This window comes from Tupaia chinensis, unplaced genomic scaffold, assembly GCF_000334495.1.
Source record: "Tupaia chinensis unplaced genomic scaffold, TupChi_1.0 Scaffold000404_1, whole genome shotgun sequence".
NCBI lineage: Eukaryota > Metazoa > Chordata > Mammalia > Scandentia > Tupaiidae > Tupaia > Tupaia belangeri.
In genome coordinates, this window is record NW_006159906.1 from 1,865,362 (window position 1) to 1,872,481 (window position 7,120).

The window sequence follows — 7,120 nt, forward strand, 5'->3', positions numbered from 1 at the left end:
TGTTCATTTTGTCGAAGACTTTAGTTCAAAGGCATAAAATAGTTAATAGAATTCTCTTATAACTTTAAAAAAAAATTTGCACCAAATAAACTCACAGTTCAAGTCAAATTTCCACAAACTTAAAAATAGTTTTTATAATACAGATTTATTTTATTCAGCTTCATTTATTTATTTTAATTTGCCCAGAGAGAGAGAAAAGTGAAAAAGCAAGCTGCCAGGTCTAGGACTTGAACCGCAGTTGGCCATGTGGGAATCTAGTGCCCCTAACCACCATGCCACCTTTCTGGCCCCAGAATTCTCTCATAACTTTTAAAATATGTACTTTGCACATACTAGGTCCTCTTTCTTAAATTGTTTATCATTCTCTTTTTTAAAATGTATTTTTATTCATGACAGAGCACACACACACGAGACAGAGAGAGGTGGCCCAACAAGGTCCTGTCACTCTGCAATCCCTGGCCCCCAGCCCACCAGAGTCCTGGGCATGGGCTCGTGCACCGCACGTGTCTCCAGGCCTGCTCGGAGATCCAAACCTGGAGTCAGCCGGCCTGCTAGCCCTGCTGCTCAGGCCAGGGCTGAGCGTGCCTTGGGCTGGGCCCGTTCTCTGTTAGGCACCCAGTTTGGGTTCGTCTTCCACGCTGACCAATGCCCACACGGTTCAGCTCATTAATATCCGCCCCTCGGCCCAGCCACAGGGGTGTGGGCAGGAGGGTGCCACTGTGTGATGGCTGAGGCCACATGGGAGCCCCAAGTCTGGGTCCCGGCCCAGCCTAAGCATGCCGGACATAGTGACATGAGCCTGTGGTCCGAGGGGCTGGGCAGGAGGATCGCCGACCCTCTTGATCTTGCTCCTCTCCTCGAGTATGCGCTCTCTGTCCTTAAAAACCCAAACCGGAAACGAACCTGCCCACATGGCTACCGCGAGCACCATCCTACTTCCGCGGGTTTGCTTTCTTGGTTGGACATTTACATTACCGAGGCTCATCACTATACTCTCCTCTGTTTAAAGCTATGAGCTCCTATTGAAATGTAGCTTTAAGGTCATCATATACATTTTGATAAGGGGGAACCAGCAGTTAGCATAATGGCTATGTCGCTGGACTCCCACGTAGTCCACCGCGGTTCGCATCCCGGACCCGGTGGCTTAAAACTCACGCTGGGTGCATGTGCGTTCGTGCCCAAGATCCCGGGAGGAGAAGGGATTGTGGCGTGACCATCCCTCCTGGGGGGTGATTTCTCGCTTTCTGTCTCTCTGTCTTTCTGTCTGGCGAGCGCACGCACCCTGTAGCAAAAACCTCTCCAAAAAAAAAATTTTTTTTTGATAAGGAATTTTTGTTACATGAAGATATGCTGTCATTTTTATTATGAATTATTCTTCACCAGCATGTCAAAGGACCACATTTCAACATGTTTACTGTAGGGACATGTTCAGAGAGAGACCCTCAGGTGTGGGGACATGCTCTGAACAAACACCACCTGTCCCTTTGGGCTTTGGCAAAACCTTACATACAACTTGTCCTTTCTTTGACCCTGAGCTGCAGACAGAGCAAAGGGTGGAAATTGCTAGGGGCGTTCCAACAGCCACATCTGATAGAGTTCGAGAAACATCTTGACCCCAGTTAGCAAAGTCCAACCCCTGCTCTGCCTCTGAAAGGCTCTTTAGCCCTCCCTGGGTGTGGTGGTGCCCGCCTTACAAGAGACTCTTTCGCCTCAGGGAACTTCCCACACCTGCAGCTAGGCTTCTCTCCATCAGAAACGAAGATAATGGGATTTCCTCTTGATGGGATTATAGCCAAGGGATACACCTGGCCCGGGATGTCCAAGCCCTTATAGATGTGTTACCTGCTTCTTATTGTCTGTAACACATCAACATATCTATGGACTGTCATGAACTACACACGCAGGGTCGCCTTGTACTATAAATAAAGATGCCCCGTTTGTCTGGGTGGCTCCAGTTATGGCACAAGTTGCTTGGGCTACCTAGGCTCCGGGCTGCCTGTGTCCGCTGATACTCTGTCTCTTTGTCTCCTTTCCAGTTCCGGTCCTCTCAAGATGAAGGGCTTGCTCTTTCTCTTCCTATTTCTCTTCATCACGATCAGCCCCCTAACCATGATCCGGCTGGAGCCAAGCCCCGGGGCGGACACCGACAGTTTACAACTCTCATGGCCTTTAGCAGTGATTCATGAACCAGGCAGCAGCCAGTCTGCAAAACAGGACTCTGCCAGGGAGAGTGCAGGGTAGTGAGAAAGCTGACTGGCTGACAGCTTAGGACTCCAAATCTGCCCCTCAGCCCACAGCGGGTTTTTGTGTTTGTTTTGTATCTGTTTGTTTTCCTTTGCTAAGGGCATGTGCACTTGCGAGAGAGAGAGACAGAGAGAGAGAGAGAGAGAGAGACAAAGCGCATCCCCCCCCCCACTACCACGGTGTGTGATCACGCTGCAGTTTCTTCTCCTCCATTCCTGCGTCCTGCTGGGATTGTGGGCACGCACGCACACATACTGAGCCTGCATCTCAGGCCAGCGGGTCTAGGACTCTAACCACATGGTCAGCCTTGTGGGATCTGGCTGCCTCAACCACCAGGCCACAGAGCTGGCTTTTTAATGTTTTCAGACAGGGTTTCCCTCCGTCGGAAGCTCCTGCCTCCACCCCATGAGTTGCTGGATTACAGGTGCACACCACCATGCTCAGCATTGAGGTTGGACCAGGGATCAAACCCAGGTCTCCCATGTGGTAGCGTCTTAGCATAGCACCGTGGCTGGGCACTTTATCATTTTACTTTGAGATGGTGTCTGCTGTGTCACAACCCTCCTGCCCCAGCCTCCCAAGCAGCTGGGTTCCTTCACATTTATTTCCGCCACGTTGCCACACTGGCTATGAACTCACGGCCCTCCTGCCCCAGCCTCCCAAGTGGCTAAGGTTACAGGCACATGCCGCTGGCCTGGCTCTTGGGGTGAGCCAGGTACTGAGCTGGCCTCCCATGTGGCCTCAGCCTGTTGAGCAGTGTCAGCAGTGCACGCCACCGAACTGGGCCTAGTCATAATTTCTGAGGCAACTCCAGGCGTGGGTTTGGCCAGATGAAACAAATACTGATTAAGAAGGTATCGTGTATGCCAAGCCTTCCAGTTCTTACCCTGACACGTCTGGATCTGATGAGCCCATGTTCAGTGCTCAGTGACCATGTGGGGCAGCTGCCCTCCAGAGCCTCAGGCCCCGAGGCAGCAAGAGAGTGGTTCGTCCTGCCCCGGGACACCATTTCTATTATGGCGTCCAGCTACCAGAACCACTGCTCAACCCCACATGTGGACAGTAAGTGGACAGGTATTGTGACAAAATTCCCTGGAATAGTCTGGTCAAAAATTTAGCCATTTAGGGAAGCAACAGTTAGTGTAATGGCTATGTTGCTGGATTTCCACGTAGTCGACCATGGTTCGCGTCCCGGACCCGGTGGCTTAGAACTCACGCCAGGCACGTGTGTGTGCGTGCCCAAGATCCCGACAGGAGAAAGGAGGAGAAGGGAATGCGGCGTGACCATGCCCCCTGGGGGGTGATTTCTTGCTTTCTGTCTCTATGTCTCTCTCTGTCTGGCAAGCGCATGCACCTTATAGCGAAAACCTCTCAAAAAAAAAAATGTAGCCATTTATGGGTGAGGGTCTTGGAGGCTGACAAGCACAGTGTTTATTCCACACGCAATGACCCTTCTGATATGGCACGTCCCACACTTTTTTTTCTCTTCCCTTTTTTCCTTTCTTCATGACAGAGTGCAAACTCGCCCAGGAGAGCAAGATGAGCAAGCTCCAGAAGAGCAGGCGGTCCAGCCCGGGGCCCCCCCCTGCAGCCAGTCGGGTCTGGGGCACCCACACGCACTCGGTGTGTTTCAGGCTGGCCAGCCCAGGGATTCGTACCTGGCCACCATTCGGGATCTGGCTCCTCTCTTTTTTTGGAGAGGGTTTTGCTATAGGGCATGTGCACTTGCCAGACAGAGACCGACAGAGAGACAAAAAGCAAGAAATCACCCTCTGGGGGGATGACCACACATCTCCTCCATTCTCCTCTCAGGATCTTGGGCACGCACGCACACACACCCAGCATGAGTCTGAGGCACCGGGTCCGGGACTCGAACCGTGGTCGACTACATGGAAGTCCAGCGACATAGCCATTACGCCAACTGCTGGTCCCCCGGCTTCTCTTGAGCAGTGCATTATTGCTATGCCACGGAGCTGGCCCCAAATGTCTCTAGACCATGACCCACGTGAGAAGAGTGTTCTATGTCGATCCCACGTACACATGTCCGTGGCACAGCCCTCGTGGCAGTTACCTGTAAGTGGGTCCTCTTTCCTGTGATCCTCTGATGCTGCGTGAGAATGTGCTGAATTGAAGTGAAGACCCATGAAGAGGTGGCCGGCCTCACTGTGAAAGTGCAGCGCCTTTGTGCTTGAGCCCTCTGTGTCACCAGCCACTGTGCAGAGTGGTGCAGGCCCCGGGGTTTCCGTGTGACGTGAGCTCGTTCCCTGAGAGGCTCCTGGGGACACACCGGGCAGACCAGCAGCCTACCTGCAGGACCACGTGTGTGTGCGATGTGTGCGGCTGCAGTGCCATCCTGGGTCCAGAGCATGGGCCACAGCTGCCCACTCAGCACACCCTCTGGGTTTCCAGCCACGGGAGACGGCCCTACCTTGCTCGGCCATTTGAGCCAAAGCTCTCTGCAACTTGGAAGAAAAACATCCCAGGTGCCAATGTTTCAGTGCTATCTCATAGAGGGGACCTCAGAAAGCTCACGGAAAAGCAGAATTAAACCGTATGGTAATTTTGGTATAAAAAGTTATTTTCAGTTTTTGCCGTAAGGTACGCGTTCTTGCTAGACAGAGGCAGAGACCAAGACAGAGAGAAAGGGAGAAATCACCCAGGGGGATGGCCATGCTGTAATGCTTTCTCCTCTCAGTGATGCAGAAGTTGGGGTGATCGGGCCCAACACCAGGGCTGGACTCGGGACTGCGAGGTGACCAGGGTCTTTGTCCAGTGCTCACGAAGAGTTACAGACGTGGAGCTGGGGCAAGGGGTTTTCATCCCAGCAAGGACGGCCTCGAGCACGCGTTGCCCTCGTGGGGGCTACGTGGCAGGTGTCCACGTCATCCTTCTGTTGGGAGTGGGCTCACTCATCACAAGACTTTAGACAATCTGACCTCAGTTAATATGCAGATCTTTTCCTGAGGTCTGTGGCCCATAAAGTTTCTAGTCTTTATCTTGCTTTCTACAAGTTGAAGGTAAATCTTTCTTCTCCCATGTGTTTCCCTTGTGCTTCTAAAATGTGATTTCATTTAGACCCCCGTCCCCCGCAGGTGTAAGCCTGCATGCCATGTTCCCATTTCTCTAACGACAGCTCATGGCTCATACTCAAGGTCCCTTGCTCTTGCTCTCCTGAGCAAGAGTGACTACACTCTTTGGAATGTAGCGGTGATAAGGAAAATGTTCTTTTAAGCTGCCATTAGCTCCAGCGGGCTGTGGGCAACTTGGCTGTGAGCAGCTCTGTGCGTGGGCAGGCAGTGGGCGCTAACCATGGATTTCCAGGGAGAGCAGTGAATGGCTTTTATTAAAAGCATGACCGGAGTGACTGTCCTGTAAGTTGGCTGTATCTTGTCGGTGTGTACCTGAACTGTACACGAGTGGCCTATCTCCTGCCTCATTGGGATTTGGGGCACACACACACACACACAGACAATGCTTTTCAAGCCGCCGGGTCTGGGATTCGGACTGTGGTACTGGCCATGCAGGATCCAGCATCTTAACTGTCATGCCACTGGCTGGCCGCAAGTACAAAGAGCCATGCCCAGTTTTCTGTAAAACACACTTTCCATGAACTTTTGGAGACCCTGGCAAGCGGCGCTGCACCAGATGCTGGTGGCCCACGTCTCCAGATCTGCACAAAGACCTGGCTCTGGGGTGCCCCAGAGCTCGGTGGGGGCACGATGGGAACACCACCGGCCCACCCGGTCAGGTGAGGAGGTGCTGGCTGGCCCACTCCTGCCAGGAGACGATTTCCAGGGGGAACCTGCAGCCCTTCCTCCGCACCGTCCTCACCTGGGCTGCTGCCGCTTGTGCCGGCTCTCCTGGCCGATCGGGCCCAACACCAGGGCTGGACTCGGGACTGCGAGGTGACCAGGGTCTTTGTCCAGTGCTCACGAAGAGTTACAGACGTGGAGCTGGGGCAAGGGGTTTTCATCCCAGTAAGGACGGCCTCGAGCACGCGTTGCCCTCGTGGGGGCTACGTGGCAGGTGTCCACGTCATCCTTCTGTTGGGAGTGGGCTCACTCATCACAAGACTTTAGACAATCTGACCTCAGTTAATATGCAGATCTTTTCCTGAGGTCTGTGGCCCATAAAGTTTCTAGTCTTTATCTTGCTTTCTACAAGTTGAAGGTAAATCTTTCTTCTCCCATGTGTTTCCCTTGTGCTTCTAAAATGTGATTTCATTTAGACCCCCGTCCCCCGCAGGTGTAAGCCTGCATGCCATGTTCCCATTTCTCTAACGACAGCTCATGGCTCATACTCAAGGTCCCTTGCTCTTGCTCTCCTGAGCAAGAGTGACTACACTCTTTGGAATGTAGCGGTGATAAGGAAAATGTTCTTTTAAGCTGCCATTAGCTCCAGCGGGCTGTGGGCAACTTGGCTGTGAGCAGCTCTGTGCGTGGGCAGGCAGTGGGCGCTAACCATGGATTTCCAGGGAGAGCAGTGAATGGCTTTTATTAAAAGCATGACCGGAGTGACTGTCCTGTAAGTTGGCTGTATCTTGTCGGTGTGTACCTGAACTGTACACGAGTGGCCTATCTCCTGCCTCATTGGGATTTGGGGCACACACACACACACACAGACAGCATGCTTTTCAAGCCGCCGGGTCTGGGATTCGGACTGTGGTACTGGCCATGCAGGATCCAGCATCTTAACTGTCATGCCACTGGCTGGCCGCAAGTACAAAGAGCCATGCCCAGTTTTCTGTAAAACACACTTTCCATGAACTTTTGGAGACCCTGGCAAGCGGCGCTGCACCAGATGCTGGTGGCCCACGTCTCCAGATCTGCACAAAGACCTGGCTCTGGGGTGCCCCAGAGCTCGGTGGGGGCACGAT